The sequence below is a fragment of the Lissotriton helveticus genome, chromosome 5_1 (assembly GCF_964261635.1).
Source record: "Lissotriton helveticus chromosome 5_1, aLisHel1.1, whole genome shotgun sequence".
NCBI classification, from domain to species: Eukaryota; Metazoa; Chordata; class Amphibia; order Caudata; family Salamandridae; genus Lissotriton; species Lissotriton helveticus.
The window spans coordinates 846,630,673-846,649,717 of NC_136065.1; positions in this window are offsets into that span (position 1 = coordinate 846,630,673).

The window sequence follows — 19,045 nt, forward strand, 5'->3', positions numbered from 1 at the left end:
CCCCAGTTTTGGAGGATCACCTAATGTTGAACATAGGTGATAGTATAGATCAGCTGTATATATATTAAATAGACAGGGGGCCAAAACGCACCCCTGTTTTAGGCCATTGGTGGTAGTGATTTTTTTTGTTAGAGTTCGACCATCTCCCATTTTTATTTGAACCCATGTTTTTGAGTAAAGGTTGATTATTGCATTCAATAGGTTTGTGGGTGCACCCCAGGATTCCATTTTTGCCCACAAGGCTTGTCTAGGGACCTTATCATGGGCCGCCGTGAGATCCACGAAGCACACATACAATACTTTAGAATTTGTGATAGATTGATTAGCCAGGAGTGTAACGGCGGATATGTTTGCTGAAGTGCCCATGCCGGCTCGAAAGCCTGTCTGTGTGTTGGGGATCAGTTTGATGTTGTTTACCCAGTCTTCTAGATCTTTAAGCAGGTTTGCAGCGTAAAGTTTTGCCTCCACATCTATGAGGGCTATTAACCTGTAGTTTAAGGGATTTGCACGAACCCCTGATTGAAATATTGGATGCAATATACTTCCTCGCCAGGAATCAGGGATAGTACGAGATTCCAAAATATTATCAAACAGTATGGCTAGATGATTGGACCAAAATGGTAAGCCTTTTTTTAATAGGGCGTTAGGCAGACCATTAGGTCCCGGCGCCCATTCTCTGATCTCTGTTTTTTTATAATATTCATTACTTGTTTTTGTGTGATCTGTCTGTCGGCAACTAATTGATCTGACCCTGGTGTTTCTGGATGGTCTTGCTGCAATTTTCCTTCCATTTGTTTTTTTTGTGAATTACTGTGATGTTTCAGATACGGCTTGCTAGTCGTGTAGTTTAGGGCCTGCGAGGTTGGTTTCAGTGTCTCTCCCTTCCTCTGCTCTCTTGTTGGAATCTCTCTAAGGATACTGTTGTTTGATTGTATCACCTTCCGTACTTTGTTTTCAGTGGTAGCTCTGAGGGATGTCTGTGGATTATATGAAGCTTCTATGTGAGCTCGCCATACATGCTCAGTTATATCTGAGTTGAAATGCCGATTTTTTCCATTGGATAAAACATTAATTTGGGCCCAAAACTGCTTAGAATTTTGTTGTCGACTTACATAGAGCATTTTTGTCCATAACGGCTCATTATATATACGTTTAGCGTCCCGAGTCTCTTTTTTTAGGTCACTTTTCATTTGTTTAATTGTTGTCAGGACCTCCCGGGAAGGTTGTTGACCATGAGTTCGCATTTGTCTCAATGCTTTGTTTAATTTTTGTTTTTTTATCCTTAGCGCTTTAGTATACCATTCTGACACGCAGATCTGGGCCGCTTTTTGGTTTTAGGAGCTGTATATAAACTTTCTGTTCAAGCTGTTGATTAAGAACTCCCAAGCCTCTATCCCCAGTGGTTTTGCGCCTGTAGTGGTCAGGAAAGCTGTGCAGGACTCCATGATTTTGTCTACAGTGTTTTCATTCCATATTATTTGATTTAAATTGTACAATTGAGTAAAATGCGTCAGGGCTCTTGATGGCAGAGACTTTTTTCTAAAGTCTATTAATGTGAAAGGTTGGGGATAGTGGTCACTTTCTATTCTATCTATTATTTGAAAATTTGTGATGCTGGATAATAAATCTGGATCAGCTAAGGTGAAGTCAATGGTTGCTCCCGATTTTGCCGTCACTCTTGTGAAAGCTGCCGGACTATCTTGTGGGCCTCGACCATTTAACGTGTTTAATGCTTGTTTGGCTAGCAATGCAGCGCATTTCTTGCCCGATGTGTCACGTCTGGTTGTATTGTCGCTCCTGACGGTTATTCCATTTGGTAGGTTTTCTCTTGGACTTGCATCAAGTTCATGTTGAAGTCTCCAGACAATATTATGTTGGCATGTAGATGTATTGCCTTTAGAGTTTTAACAGTGGCGGCCAATTGTTGGATATCTCTCCCCTTATGCTTGTGGGCTGGGTGGATGTAGATATTCATTATTATCAATGTACAAGTGTTGTTGACTACGAGTTTAATACATTGCATCCAGCTCGAGTCTAAGTCAATATCTGTGGCAATGTATATTGATAAACCACCGTTGGCTCTTCCGTGTGCTGACTCCTTTTTAGCTAGATTTAAATGTTCTTTGTAGCCTACAATCGGGGTATGTGTTGTCTGCCAGGTTTCTTGCAACAGCAGTATATCGTACTGTAGAATGCTTGTTTGGCTAGCAATGCAGCGCATTTCTTGCCCGATGTGTCACGTCTGGTTGTATTGTCGCTCCTGACGGTTATTCCATTTGGTAGGTTTTCTCTTGGACTTGCATCAAGTTCATGTTGAAGTCTCCAGACAATATTATGTTGGCATGTAGATGTATTGCCTTTAGAGTTTTAACAGTGGCGGCCAATTGTTGGATATCTCTCCCCTTATGCTTGTGGGCTGGGTGGATGTAGATATTCATTATTATCAATGTACAAGTGTTGTTGACTACGAGTTTAATACATTGCATCCAGCTCGAGTCTAAGTCAATATCTGTGGCAATGTATATTGATGAACCACCGTTGGCTCTTCCGTGTGCTGACTCCTTTTTAGCTAGATTTAAATGTTCTTTGTAGCCTACAATCGGGGTATGTGTTGTCTGCCAGGTTTCTTGCAACAGCAGTATATCGTACTGTAGAATGAAGTCAGTAAAGTCAATATCCCCTATTTTAGAGGCTAGGCCATTCACATTCCAGGAACAGATGTTAATATCCTGCGATGTTTTTGATTTTGTTTGGGTTTTTGTTCATGCAGCTCCTTGTTGTGTAATTGGCGATCTCCAATGTTAATAGACCTCTTTTTTAACTTTGTCTGGGTGTGAAATTGTAATTGTAATTTGTCTTGTGAATTTGATGTCATCCTTTATTTGATCATGAGGCTCTGGACCTTTTGCTCCTTTTAAGACACCCTCTGTGTGGTGGGGGTGTTGTAGGGGACTCGAGTAACGAGGAAGTTCCACCTCTTTTAGTTCTATACCCCATTCCTCAAATACCTCCTTGTGCCTCAAGATCTGTTCAGTGACTGAATAGTTTTTCCAGGTGGCTATTGTTTTTTCGACTCCTATTTGATTAGGGGTAGATTTGAATTCAATTCTTTCCAGGTCACTGGATGTTATATGACTCAGGGCTGGTAAGGATTTGAGTAGCTTTATAATTGTACTTCGATTTAATATGTCATGAGTTCCTCTCGATTTATATTGTGGAATCAATTCTATCTGACTTTGAGCCGTGAGCAATTGTTTTTTGTTATAATCGATCGGGTTCCCTGTTAATAGTTCTGGTGGGTCTTGTCGATGAATTTTAGCGGGCTGGACTGATTTGAATTGGTCTTGTTGTATCTTTTCAATAGGCTCTTTAGTGCTATGGAACTCTGGATTGTTTTGAGTTTCATTACTGCCAAAAATTCCAGGACTTTTTTACTAACAAAATTACAGACCTTATGGCTGAAATCACGGCGACCACCCAGATTGACTGCCCGCCGCAGGTTATGCCAGCTAGAATGCCAGTGATAACCCCATTAACTGCCTTACCCTTGATTACAAGGGAGAGGCTGTCTTCTCTTATGGGGCGGGTCAAGTCGGGTTCCAGGTCTGATCCGTGCCCACCTGAAGTGTTCAAACTGGCACTCCCTGGTATAGAGGAAGATGTGCTGAGCCTTCTAAACCTATCTTTACAGGTAGGACAAGTGCCTCTTTCCTTCAAAGAAGCCCCGCTGATGCCCCTTCTGAAAAAAACGGGGGCGGACGTGAAATGTCTGAAAAATTTCAGACCAATCTCCCAGCTACCATTCCTGGCGAAAGTGCTGGAGCAACACGTTCTCACTACTCTGTCGGAGCACCTGGAAAGTAACGTCCTGTTAGAGCCGAATCAGGCAGGCTTTCGTGCGAATCATAGCACGGAGCTTGTCATGCTGTCGATTGTAGATGAACTGAGGAACAGAGCAGACAAGAAAACTCTGGGTGCCCTGGTGCTGTTGGACCTCTCCGCGGCATTTGACACCGTGTGTAATAAACAACTATTGTCGCGGATGAGGGAGTTCGGCATTCAGGGCACAGCACTTGCATGGTTCACATCCTTTCTTCAAGGGAGGATGCAGAGAGTGCAACTTGGTGACCTGTTTTCCACCGCAACATCGATCACCTGCGGAGTACCGCAAGGGTCTGCTCTGTCACCCCTTCTGTTCAATATCTACCTACAGCCTCTGATTCTAATGCTCAACCAAATGGACTGCCAGGTGTATAACTATGCGGATGACACCCAAATCATCATCCAACTGGATGATGGCCAGGATGCCTTCGCAAGACTGCAAAACATTCTGAGAAGCACAGCCAACTGGATGTCCAGGAATTCCCTAAAGATCAATCCAGATAAGACCGAGGTGTTGCCTATTACCATCGCTGGCAACCCATGGAATGATCAATTTTGGCCTAGGTAGCTGGGTTTGCCCCCGAATCGGCGGCAGTGGTCAAAAGCCTGGGCATCCACGTGGACGGTAAATTGTCCATGAAAAAACAAGTTACGGCTGTAGTCGGCACCTGTGTCGGCCTTCTCCGACAACTCAGGAAAGTCGCCTCGTTGCTATCCTTCTCCACCTTGAGGAGTGCGGTCTCTGCTATGATTCTAGCAGGCTGGATTATGGCAACTCGTTGTATATAGGATTACCGCAAAGACTCCTTAATAAAATGCAGGTTGTCATGAATGACGCTGCTAGACTCATCTTTAAAAAGCCGAGGAACACGCATGCATCCCCCCTCTTGCGTGAACTACACTGGCTGCCAGTCAAGCAAAGGTTAATGTTCAAGGGGCTGTGCATATTCCATAAAGCCCTTTATGGTAGGGCACCAAGCTATATGAAATCACGCCTGACTCTCTACAGGCCGGGTAGGGCGTTAAGATCTGCAGAAGCTACCCTCCTTGTTCAACCACACTGTAGACTGGCTACTGTGGGAGGTCGTGCTTTATCTTACACACTCCCAGCTCTCTGGAATAAATTGCCACTGGAACTGCGGAAAGAAACCAAGCTGCTGCCCTTCCGAAAGAAATTAAAAACTGTGCTCTTTCAGCAAGCATGGGGTTGCCCCTGATTCGTGACCAGCTGTATCTTTCTGAACCGCCATGCGGACCCTGACAAAGCGCTTAGAGACCCCTGGGTTATAATGCGCTATATAAATCAAATAAATAAATAAATATTCTAATTTCTTGTCCGTGATTCTCCTTTCCCACTTGTTGCTATATCCTGCGCGGTGGTTTCTTTTACCTTTATAATTGGGATCTTAGAGGTTTGCCTTATATCTGATTTTATGATTTCCTTGTTTTTGGTTTTGTACTTTTCCTTCTCAGCCGACGACTTAAATATGTCGTAAATTTTATTAGTTGACAAATTTCCATTTTTGTTTTTGTTTTTGCCGTCGTGATTTCTTGTGGCCGCTGTTTTTTTTATTGCCGAGATTTTATGATTCGTCATGTTGAGTGTGTCACTGTTACTTTCGTCATTTTTATCTGGTCTTTTCTGGGTTGGTATCGGCAATGCTTGTGGGGTGACTTTGTTTGTTTTACTTTTCCTTGCATGCATAGGGTTTTGAGGCAGCATGCGCATAAAAGTGACTGAGTGAAATGTTTAAGATTTCACTCAGCCACTTTTGGGAGGTGTTGCTGAGCCGTGACGGGCAGCCACCGCCCACCACACCACGACCACACCACGAACAGTACACCTACTTCTGGTGCAGGGCTTTAGAACGTGGCACATCTACCAGATGCATCACCTTGTCAATACCCAGCACCATGGCGCTAATATTTGTGCGTCCGCTGGGTCACAAAGGTGTAGCTACAGCATTGTGATATAAGCGCAAGGGACTTGTGAATCAGCACTGTCCATTTTTTGCTTGAATGCTTCATCAGATCTGTACTTGTTGTGTTACATGACGATTGTGACAGTGGGGCACTCCATTGCCTGTCCCAGGTGGCTATATTTATGTAAGGGGTGTGTGTGACAGGCCGTGCTGGTAGTTGGAGTGTGAGTTGGAACTGGGCCTCACTCGTGGTGTGGCTGTCCCCCCATGGAACATGCTGCCATGACAGTGGTTGTGAGTTCCTGTTCAAGATATCTGACCTTGTTGTCCTGATAATAGTGTTTGCACTGGTCACAGGAGGGCCTTGTGCTGCATACACCAGGGCCCACTGTCAGCTATGTTGTAAGTACTTTCACACTCCCTGTACATTGAGCAAGGTGCCTGGGTGTGTACCTGGGCCATATGGGATGAGTGCAATTGTGCATGTGCGTACACAGTATTGTCGATAGGGGTGACCAAATTTTTAGCTTCTTCACCATCCCCCTTGCACCCTTCTACCATCCCCCTTGTACCCTTCTCACCCTCCCCCTTGCAGCCTTCTGCTCCTCCCCCTTGCAACCTTCTGGCCCTACCCCTTGCACCCACCCCCAAACTGTTGGCCACTGCTAGGAGTCCTATCCACCCACCCCAATGCTATTGGGCAGTGCTGGGAGTCCTCTGCACCCACCCCTCATATGTCTGGACACTGCTGGGAGTCCTCTGCACCCACCCCCATTCTGTTGGGCAGTGTTGGGAGTCCTCTGCACCCACCCCTCATATGTCTGGACACTGCTGGGAGTACTCTGCACCCACCCCCATGCTGTTGGGCAGTGCTGGGAGTCCTCTGCACCCACCCCTCATATGTCTGGACACTGCTGGGAGTCCTCTGCACTCACCACCATGCTGTTGGGCAGTGCTGGGAGTCCTCTGCACCCACCCCTCATTTGTCTGGACACTTCTGGGAGTCCCCCCATCTTACATGAGTTGTTTGTATACTCACCAGGCTCCACGACTCCTTCAATTCCATGTACTCCCACCGGTGGTAGCAGGGCCATGACCTTCTCCTCCCAGGGCTGGTACTGTACTGGTCTGCAGGGACCACCACCTCCAGTGTGCTGGCTCTGGGCATAGTCCTCATCCATCTTCCGCTTCACCAACCTCCGCAGATCGTACCACCTGTTCTGGCAATCCCTCCTGGTGCGCCTGATGGGTGCAACAGCATTGACCCTATTGACGATCCTCTCCCACAGCCGTGTTTTGTCAGCTATGCTGGTCTGTCTGACCAATGCGCCAAACAGCTGTGGCTCAACTCTGATGACTTCATCTGCAAGGATCTCCATCGCCTGGTTTGTGAACTTTGGATTCTTCTGTGCAGACATGTTGTGGGGTAAATTTGATTGAGGGGGTGATGGTGTGTATGGATGGGGGGGGGTGTGGGTCTGAATGTGAAGAGGGTGTGTGGGTCTGAATATGATTGGGGGTATGTGTGAAGGTGGATGTATGCAGTTGTTGGTGTGTTGTCAGGCTCTGTAGGTAAATGGGTATGTTGCAAAGGATGCTGGTTTGTGTGTGTTTGCCCTTTTTATTGGTCCATTTGTGGGTGTGGCTTATTTGAATTTTTGGAGGGTGTTTTATAAGGGGTGGGTTTGAGTTGGGCCCTCTGTTTGCCAGTTTGGATCTGGCCAGGACATTGATTTGCAATGGTTTGTACACAGGAGACATGTTTTGTGGTGTTGTGTGACTCGTTTGCACCCTCCTTGTGCTGTTCTAGTTGTACGCGTGCATTTCGTTTTGTTGAGGGGGGGTTTGTTTTGTAATTTATTGTGTAGCTCTCTCATACATAACGTTTTTACGGGGTATGCGTGCGCTTCATTGAGGGGGGTTTGTTTCGTACTTTATTGCGTAGCTCGCTCATATGCAATGTTTTTACGGGGTACGCACGCGCGTCGTTGAGGGTGGGTTTGTTTCGTACTTTATTGTGTAGCTCGCTCATACGTGACGTTTTTACGGAGTACGCGTGCGCTTCGTTGAGGGGGGTTCGTTTCGTACATTGTTGTGTAGCTCGCTCATACGCGACGTTTTTTACGGGGTACATGTGCTCTTCGTTGAGGGGGTGTTCGTTTTGTATTTGATTGTGCGGCACGCTCATACGTTATGTTTTCCGTACAAATCGCAGTTCATACGCGATGACGTTTTCCCGTAAGAATCGCGTTCTCGGTCCCCGGTCCAGATCATACTTGGCGGGACGTACAGCGTGTTTACAAATCGTACGGTTCACTTCCCGAATCCGTATCGTACAGATCTTTGCTTGTTTTTCGTACGTTTCGTAAACATTCGGACGTATTTTTGGAAAACGGATCGTACTACGCGATTCGGATGGGTTTGTACGATTCGTACGGAAACGGCTACAAATACGATACGTCGGACGGTTTTCTTTCCCGAATCGGAATCAAGCCCATGGTGTAGAACTTATCCTTAGATTTGTACTTTCGTCTACAATATTTTCCACATCGGTGGCTTTGGAATCGTAAGACTTGTGCTCTTAAGTTGTTTTCTTCTGTGCTTTTGGGTACAGCACATGTGGCATATTCTTCAATAAAGGACAAAACAGTATCATCTGCATCTGTTCCAAATTTGGGGGCATCCTTAATCCATAACAGCTATATGAGGAGCGCCTCTTGCTTGATACTCCTTTCTCCAAAAGAAATCCACAACTTGTCCAAGAGGAGGATTTTTTTGTTGCAGATGAAAGACATCATAGCTTCAAATCTATGATTGAAATACCTGCATACATTAACAGGATTCAAAGAGCACAATTCCCCAGGTGTCTTGTATTCAGTAGTGTTTTATATTGCAATTTGCCTCTCGAAGAAATTCAAGTAAATCATCCCAAGCGTATTCAGCACAGCTTAGGGTAAGGAACCATGTAGGAGTTCCTAAATTCGGTAGCATACATTTAAGTTCTCCATGACCACGGTACCAATATTCATTAGTTCCACGCTGACATGCCATCAGATTAATGAGCTGATATTCTAAATGATCGTCTCTCTGGTGCTCTTTATCCATAAAATCTTCTGCAGAAACATTTTGCAGATGTATTCCAGTTTTTAAAATGTCATTGACTGCATATGAAAGTCCAGACAAGTCACTCTCAAACAAAAGATGACATATATAAGGAATACATTGTCGAAATCTTGGATCTTCTGCATATAATCTTGTTGTCCGATTTTCAGATGCTGAAATCTGCACAGGATGTTCATCATATCGTCCTCCTTTTCCAGTTGGGAATAACTGCGAAAACAACAAGCTTCTAAGCTCTCTTCCCATACACTCATAGAACTTCCTTTTGCTTTTTTCATTTCAAACAACTCAATAGTGTTCCCCATCACTTCTTTTGAATGAAGTGGATGCACACTGTAATGTTCATAGATTTCTTCACATCTTAACATGTCCACTTTTTCAATTTGTCCACTTGACGTTTTAGTATCTTCTGCTAAAACTATTTCTTCTTCTTCCACATACACATTTCTATAGTACTCATTGTTTTTTTATCAGATACAATGTTGCTTTCCTAACATCCTCTAACTCCTGCCAGATTTTCGTATTCTTAGTAGGCACACCATTAACAAGAATAACTAGTGGTTCACTTTCTACACTGTCTACACCAATAGTTTCAATATTTTTCTTTAAATCTAACGGCAAATACACAATTTTAATCCTCTTTGTAAGTCTGAAGGAGGCAATTTACCTGTTTTAGGCTCCATACGAACAATAGCGTGAAACGGGTGTACACAATTTCTGGAGAAATAGAAACTAACTCTAAATTATTATGCACAGCTCTAGCGGGCATTTTACTCTCTTCTGATTTGTTATAACAATATTTACAAATACGCTGATCAGAACCCAAATCAAAACAATTCTCTACCAACAAATACGTTGAAAATTCCTTCCACTTATCATTTTTTTCTTTTTCACTTTTTAAATACAGATCAACACTCCTAGTCTGATTTTTATAGTGAGTTTGCCGACAACAAATACAAGAAAAATTTGGCCTTTCACTTGAAATCACCTTAAACTTTGTAATTTCACTTTCAAATGTTATTGTACAACTATGTTCAACATTCTCTACAACATTTTCTTCTATTAATGTCTGAGTTTCATCACTCTCTTGTTCAGGACCAAAGTAACAAAACTCAATATCATCACAAACCTTTTTCACATCTGATACTGACCCGTGCAAAAGAGCACTGTTCAACTCATTTAACTTTAGTGCTGGGCTGTTTGCATAATACAATCTTCTCACTAACTTCCGCATTTGAGTGTGGTGTACTGCCAACATCCTGAAATGGTGAAAAACACTTTGACATACTTTCCTAGAAAGACAAGCCAGAGAATGACAATGCAAACCAGTATTTTGTCTTACTCTGCAAAGGTTTAGTCCTTGCAACACCTTAATCTTTTGTTTAACACTTTTTTTTACTATATGCTTGTGAGAAACTGCGTAATTTATCAATAGATTCTTGTTGTACACTACAAATACTACTGCAATCCCAAGTGTACACTGGGGCTTTAGGACATCTGCCTAGAACTTCATCAGCTATCACTTCTTCTGGGAACAATTTCTCTTTCTCAATTGCTTTTAAAATCCTTAAACTTTCGTCCCCAGAGATTCTATCCAATTTGCTGATTCCTTATGTCCCTAACCGTCCACTTCGCTCTGCGGAGCAGCTATTGGCTGTGGTCCCCCGTGTGAAACATGCTAGAGCCGGGGGAAGGTCTTTTTGCTATCTGGCCGCCAAGCTGAGGAATTCCCTTCCTGCACAGACCCGCCACCTGGATGACCTTCTTCCCTTCCGCAAGGCCATTAAAACTCTTCTATTTCCCTTGTAATAGTTCTATTGCCTCTGATTTGTGCTGCTAGCGCGGGGGCGCCCCTTTGCTGGGGCAGCTGTGCGCTCTATAAAATTACACAATGACAATAATAATAATTTCTAACCTCATAAGCTCGCCCACTGGTGTCAACTGCATGCAACAAATCATTGCTCTGTAAATAACTCTCTTAAAGAAAGGCTCCGAACTTGAACTGTGTTTCCATTCCCCTAAAAATCACAAAAATTACTTCTGTTAATTACTCTTTTCTTCTTACTTTTGGCCTTCATTAAATGGATTGGTTTATCTAGTGATCGAATTCTGTTTAATACTAAAATGAATAGTTTCCTTTTTACTTCAAAAGCCTTTTCAACAATGGATTCGATATGCTTCTTGTTTTTATAAAATAGTGTTCTCTTTTTATATTTCTTTGTATCTCTCATCAAATTATGTACTACTCTATTATAAAATATTTTTTTACAGATTTTTTTATATTGATTTTCTCTTCTTTCATTATAAGTTGTATCCTTTGTATGTATATTGCATTTTTTTCCTTTCCTATTCTTTGCACTTTTTTTTGTGCTTGGAACATTTTCAGTGCTTTCAACATTTTCATATTTTTTGTGAGTCTAGTAGTATTTTTAATAAAGTCCTTTGTGGTCTTACCAGAAATGTTTCTCTTTTTAGCCAAATTATGTTGGTCATCCAATACTTGTGGTTGAGTTTTTTTCAAGTAAGTATCCTTTTTCTGACCTTTTCTTCTTTTTTCTTTCTCCTGCATGATAACTTCACTTTAATGATGATAAACAGTATCTGTGAAATATAATCATAAATAACTGTATATTAATAACTTTATAAATTATCCCTTTCTATTACTATACAAGCACATTTCATATAAATTCTGACTAAGAAATTGTAGGCCTGAAGCACAAGTGTGAAATTGGTTAGACCACTACATTCATACTACACAGGAGTTTGAAGCACTGCGTGCCCTAAAGCCTAGCTCACTGCAAGAGTACATGTACTTATGTGTCTGCAAACACATCTAACAACCAAATCATTCTCTCTCAATTTTCCCAAATGGACACTGACTCACAGTGTGATTCTAGACAAATAACAGTATTTCTTATAAATGGAGTATATAGATACTGAATGGGGAAATATAGGCCTGAAACACAGGTGTGAAGATCATTAGACTACTACTTGCATAGTGCATATGAGTTTCAAGCACTGCGTGCCCTAAAGCCTGGCTCACTGCAACGGTACATGTACTTAGATGTCTGCAAACACATCAACCAACCAAATCATTCTCTCTCAATTTTCCCAAATGGACACTGACTCACAGTGTGATTCTAGACAAATAACAGTATTTCTTATAAATGGAGTATATAGATACTGAATGGGGAAATATAGGCCTGAAACACAGGTGTGAAGATCATTAGACTACTACTTGCATAGTGCATATGAGTTTCAAGCACTGCGTGCCCTAAAGCCTGGCTCACTGCAACGGTACATGTACTTAGATGTCTGCAAACACATCAACCAACCAAATCATTCTCTCTCAATTTTCCCAAATGGACACTGGCTCACAATGTGATTATAGACAAATAACAGTATTCCTTGCACTTCACTGAAAGGATTACTACATGCTACTGAAAAAGTCACTATGGGATTGCAAGAGCACTCACAGGGTTGTGGAGAAGTGTGGCTCAATGGTTAGAGCAGGCAGACCTTGATGCAGAGCTCTGGCCAGGGACCAGGGTTCGATTCCCGCCTCAGCGGGTCTCCGGCTTATTAATTCCCCTGACTGGATATTCTCGCCTCAGTGCCTGTTCTGATCATGGGTCCCACGCTGCAACTCTGGGCAATAGCTGCTTAGTCTCCACAACGGCCCCAAAAGCGCTGGGATGCCTGGCTGCACCTGGGGGGTGCCCAGGAGTGGACATTTCCCAGGAAAGCCAGGAAGGGTGACCTAGTTAGGACACCCCCCGCGCCGCACGGCCACCAGCTGCTGCGTGAGCCCCCGCCGCCTGCCTCGCTGCCCCGGCCGCCGCTGTGTGACCACGCCCCCTGCCACCGAGCGGCGTGGTCTCCCACGGCGCTGTAGCTTCCTCTTGTATTTTTTCATTTCATTGTATTATCTTTCTTACTGTATTTGTACTGTATTCTGTTTTCAATCCTGCCTGTGTGCCTGTTCTGCCCCCGTAGCGCGTAGCCCCTTTGCAGTGTTTGTTTTGTCTTGCACTTAGTGCTCCTGTTGTAAGCTCGCCTGTTGCCCCCGTCTCCTCCCTTCCCGCCTCCCGCTTCCCGCCACCGCCGATTACCACGCCCCCTTTCTCTTCTGTACCCTCCCCGCCTCCCAGCTGCCCCGCCCTCCTTCGCACTTGGCCATATATGGCGACCGTGCGACGCAGGTGAGTGTGACCTAGTTAGGAAACCCCCCGCGCCGCACGGCCACCAGCTGCTGCGTGTGCCCCCGCCGCCTGCCTCGCTGCCCCGGCCGCCGCTGTGTGACCACGCCCCCTGCCACCGAGCGGCGTGGTCTCCCACGGCGCTGTAGCTTCCTCTTGTATTTTTTCATTTCATTGTATTATCTTTCTTACTGTATTTGTACTGTATTCTGTTTTCAATCCTGCCTGTGTGCCTGTTCTGCCCCGTAGCGCGTAGCCCCTTTGCAGTGTTTGTTTTGTCTTGCACTTAGTGCTCCTGTTGTAAGCTCGCCTGTTGCCCCCGTCTCCTCCCTTCCCGCCTCCCGCTTCCCGCCACCGCCGATTACCACGCCCCCTTTCTCTTCTGTACCCTCCCCGCTCCCGCCTCCCAGCTGCCCCGCCCTCCCTCGCACTTCGCCATATATGGCGACCGTGCGAACGCGCAGCGTTGACGCGCAGCGGGCGCGCCGATTGTGCGCCGAAGGCGCGCCAAAGGTAAGCCCGTCTGCGCCCGTCCGCGCCTGGACCGCGCCCAGTGCCAGGACCCCTGGCCCCCACCGACGGAAGCCGACCCGACGAACCTACAACGCCGCCGATCTCATCGCACTCAACACCGGCCGCACCCCAGGATGTCACCGAGCCGCCCCGAAGCACACCCACGGACCCTTCAGCTGCCACACCTGCAAGTTCACCTGCATCCGGACCGACCCTGCACCAGCACACGCCAAGCCTATCACCAGCGGCAACCACCTCAAGTGCATCCTGCTCAACACCCGCTCCGTCCACAGACACGCCATCGAACTCTGGAACCTCCTCGACACCACAGCCCCTGACGTCGCCTTCCTCACAGAGACCTGGATGAACGCCTCCTCAGCGCCCGACATCGCCATCGCCTTCCCAGAAGGCTACAAGATCACACGGAGGGACCGCACCGCCAACCAGACGGGAGGAGGCATCGCCATCATCCACAGAGACACCATCCGCATCACGACCAACACCGACGACACCCTAACCACCGCCGAACACCTGCACTTCCAGATCCACACGGACCCCAGAACCACCCTCAGAGGCACCCTGATCTACCGACCCCCGGGACCACGCACACGATTCAGCGAGGACATCGCCGACTTCATCAGCCCGCATGCCCTCCCCTCCGCCGACTACATCCTCCTGGGGGACCTCAACTTCCACCTGGAGAACAACAGCGACCGCAACACCATCACCCTGCTCAACAACCTCGCTAACCTCGGACTCAAGCAACTGGTGACCACCCCCACCCACCTCGCCGGACACACACTCGACGCCGTCTTCTCATCCAGCAAAGACATCGCCTTCAGCCACGCAACAGGACTCCACTGGACGGACCACAGCTGCGTCCACTTCACCTTCAAAAGAACGACGATCCACCACCACCAGCAACAGGTTGCCCGAAGAAGCTGGAACAAGATCACAGCCGACCAGCTCACCGCCTACCTGAGCCAGCACCCTCCCGCCGGCTCAACGAACCCCAGCCAGGCCGCCGACAACCTCACAAAGTGGATCAGCAACTGCGCGGACGAACTCGCCCCTCTGAGGACCCCGCCCAGCAGACCCGGCAGCAGAAAAGCCCAATGGTTCACCGACGAACTCAAGAGCTCCAAGAAGAACTGCCGAGCCCTCGAGAAAGTGTGGAGAAGGGAACCAACAAGGGACAACATGGCTACCCTCAAGCTCGCCACCCGGAAACACCACCAACTGATCCGCGCCACCAAGAAAAATGCATACAAGGACCGGCTTGACAACAACGCACACAACTGCAAGGAACTCTTCAGCATCGTAAAAGAGCTCTCCAACCCCAACGCCGGAAACAATGACATCACCCCTTCGCAAGACCTCTGCAACTCCCTCGCCTCCTTCTTCCACAACAAGATCGCGGACATACACAACAGCTTCAGCACCCAACCGACGCATGCCACGACCACAGCAACGCCACCCACCACCACTCTCCGCGCCTGGACTCCGATCAGCACCGAAGACACCATCCGCACAATGAACTCCATCCACTCCGGATCTCCAACCGACCCCTGCCCTCACCACGTCTTCAACAAGGCCGACGCTGTCATCGCACCCCACCTGCGGGACATTATCAACACCTCCTTCGACACCGCCACCTTCCCGGAGAGCTGGAAGCACGCAGAACTCAGCGCTCTACTCAAGAAACCTACAGCGGACCCCACCGAACTCAAGAATTACCGTCCCATCTCGCTCCTCCCGTTCCCGGCCAAAGTCATCGAAAAGACCGTCAACAAACAGCTGGCCGCCTTCCTCGAGACGAATGGATCCCTCGACCCCTCACAGTCTGGCTTCCGAGCCAACCACAGCACCGAGACCGCCCTCATCGCTGCCACCGACGACATCCGAACCCTGATGGACAACGGAGAAACAGCGGCCCTCATCCTCCTTGACCTCTCCGCGGCGTTCGACACTGTCTGCCACCGCACCCTAGTACAGCGCCTCGGCAACATCGGAATCCAGGAGAAGGCACTGGAATGGATCACCTCCTTCCTCGACGGTAGAACACAGAGAGTCCGCCTACCACCGTACAAGTCAGAGGCCACCGAAGTCATCTGCGGCGTCCCCCAAGGATCCTCGCTGAGTCCCACCCTCTTCAACGTCTACATGAGCCCCCTCGCGGCCATCGCACGCAAACACAACCTCAACATAATCTCCTACGCCGACGACACCCAGCTGATCCTCTTCCTGACCAACGACCCCGCCGCCGCCAGAACCAACCTGCACGAAGGGATGAGAGACGTAGCCGAGTGGATGACGACCAGCCGCCTGAAACTGAACTCGGACAAGACGGAGGTCCTCATCCTGGGCTCCTCGCCCTCCGCCTGGGACGACTCCTGGTGGCCCCCCGCCCTGGGCACCGCACCCAAACCGACGGACCACGCACGTAACCTGGGCTTCATCCTGGACTCCTCCCTCTCCATGACCAGACAAGTCAACGCCGTCTCCTCATCATGCTTCAACATCCTACGCATGCTACGGAAGATCTTCTGGTGGATCCCCACCGAGACCAGGAAGACCGTCACCCAGGCCCTCGTCACCAGCCGACTGGACTACGGCAACGCTCTCTACGCCGGAACCACCGCCAAGCTCCAGAAGAGACTCCAGCGGATCCAGAACGCCTCAGCCAGACTCATCCTCAACCTCCCACGAAACAGCCACATCTCCGGACATCTGAGAGACCTGCACTGGCTCCCCATCAAGAAAAGAATCACCTTCCGTCTCCTCACCCACGCACACAAAGCCCTACACGACCAAGGCCCGAGCTACCTCAACAACCGAATCAACTTCTACGCTCCCAAGCGCCACCTCAGATCAACCAGCCTCGCCCTCGCCGCCGTCCCCCGCATCCGAAGAGCGACAACAGGAGGAAGGTCCTTCTCCTACCTGGCCGCCAAGACCTGGAACTCCCTCCCGACTGACCTGCGCCTGACCCAAGACCACCTCGCCTTCAGGAAGAAGCTCAAGACCTGGCTGTTCGAGCAGTAACGGCACCCCCCCTCCTAGCAACTTGAGACCCTACGGGTGAGTAGTGCGCTCTAGAAATGTCGTGATTGATTGATTGATTAAGCAGTATACGGACAGCGCCGGGACACCTCCGGTGGAGGTAGCTGTGCGCTTTACAAATTCCGACATTTACATTTCACTGGAGTGTATGGATACTAACTGGGGAATTGTAGGCCTGAAACACAAATGTGAAGATGGTTACACTACTACTTGCATAGTACATAGGAGTTTCAAGTAAGCATGGGCGTAAAATCCGTTTCGTGGGCGAATTTGCGGATTTTTGACGATTTCGCGATCCGGGAATTCACCCAATAATCCGCAAATTCGCAAGCTACGAATTATTTTGCTTGGTCGCGCTTGAAAAATACAATATCGTGCGCGCGGCGTTGACTTACCGTGATTCTGAGTCCGCCGAGTGTTTTTCTCCCGATTTTTGCGTGTGCTGCGAGATTTTCGATCTTGCTGCGTGATCGCGCGAGAGTTTTTCGAACGCAATTACGTTATCGCGGCTTGCTATCTTGCACGGCGAGAGTTTGACAACGCGAGTACGTCATAAAGGCGCGCAACGGCGCGCAGCTGACTTCCGGCGGAAGGTTTGAACAGCTCGCGTTCCCGAAATTGCAAAAATTGCTATTCTGCACAAGAAATCCACCGCAGGAAGCATAAACCTTGTGAAAATGATGATTTTGATCAGAATAACTCCTCAGATTGACATTTGGCTGCACATTTTGGTGCAGGAGTCAATTTTTTGTGGTGGGTGGGTGGAAGTGCCCCAGAGTCTCCAACTTCCTGTTCCTGTCCAGCAGGCTCCTCCCAGTGCTTTATCCATGTCCTGGTCACTTTTCATTTGGCTGTGGAGCTGGAAGGATTACTTTTTGTGGCTGCTGCTGGATATTTTTATTTGAGGACTTTTTGGACTTTGGAGTTTGGATCACTCTTGGACTTGAGATTTTACAAGTAAGTTGGTGTTGTTTGTTTGGGGCATTGCAGTTGAGGCAACTCCAGTTGTAAAACTTTTTTCACAACTTTAACAAAATATATATTGTGGTGGGTAGCTAGTTACAGTATCCAGTATGCCCAGGGTTAGTCATGGGTGCATGATACAACTGTTTCTGTGATTTTTTTAAACTTAATTCTCATTGATGTCATGGAATTTTAGCTCACTGTTATATGTTGTTGTTTTTTAAAATGTTGGGGTGCCTGTAAAGCCTCACTAGCCAGCAGGCCCAGGGGTAGTGAGTGGTGCATGGACCAAGTCTTTCTGTGGGGTGTCTTGAATTTAAGCATCATTGTGGGCATGGATGGCATTGGATTGTGGTGATTTTTATGTGTTTTTCGATTTTTGGTGGTGTTGTTGGGGCCTGGCCATGTGGGTGGGGGCCATTTGAGCCCTCGTACAGGCAGGGTCTGGCCATGTGGTGGGGGTCAAGGGGCCATTTTGAAGGCAGGCAGTGTGCTCAGGCCGGCACCCATTTTGCCTTGCTTTCATCCATTATGCCCAGGGGTACTCAGTGGTGCATGGACCAAGTCTTTCTGTGTCTTGAATGTAAACATCATTGAGGGCATGGATGGCATTGGATTGCGGTGATTTCTGTGTGTTTTTCGACTTTTTGGGTGCTGTTGGGGCCTGGCCATGTGGGTGGGGGCCATTTTGAGGGGTGGTCCAGGCAGGGCCTGGCCATGTGGCTGGGGGTCAAGGGCCCATTTTGAAGGCAGGCAGTGTGCTCAGGCCTGCACCCAGTTTGCCTTGCTTTCAACCATTATGCCCAGGGGTACTCAGTGGTGCATGGGCCTAGTCTTTCTCTGGGGTGTCTTGAATTTAAACATCATTTAGGGCATGGATGGCATGGGATTGTGGTGATTCTTGAGTGTTTTTCGAATTTTTGGGGTGTATAACTGATGTTCCTCTGGCTTCCATTGCTTTTAGGTGCACAAGAGAACCACCAGTGCCGGGAAGAAGTCCTGCAGCGGTGTGTGCAGCACAAAGTCACGTGACGTCACGTGTGGCCACAGACAAGACAACTCTGCAACTCGTGCAACTGCGGCCTGCTGTTCTGACATCTCAAGAAGATGGCCCCAAAGAAAGTTGGCCATAGCACCTCAGCGAAAAAAGTTTCCAGTGCCACTGCCAGTAAGAAGGAGCAGAAGAAGCAAGTGGCACCACCTACCAAGGAGACTGGTGTGCCCACCGACACCTTTTTGGGGGAAAAAAAAACTACGCCTGCAGCAGCAGCTGTGTCCGCCGGGGACCAAGCTGGAAGCAGCACCTCCGCTTCATTGGGCTCAGTGCCACCACGCAAACTTATGTCCAAGACCATGAGTGCTGCTGCGGCAGCCACTTTGGTT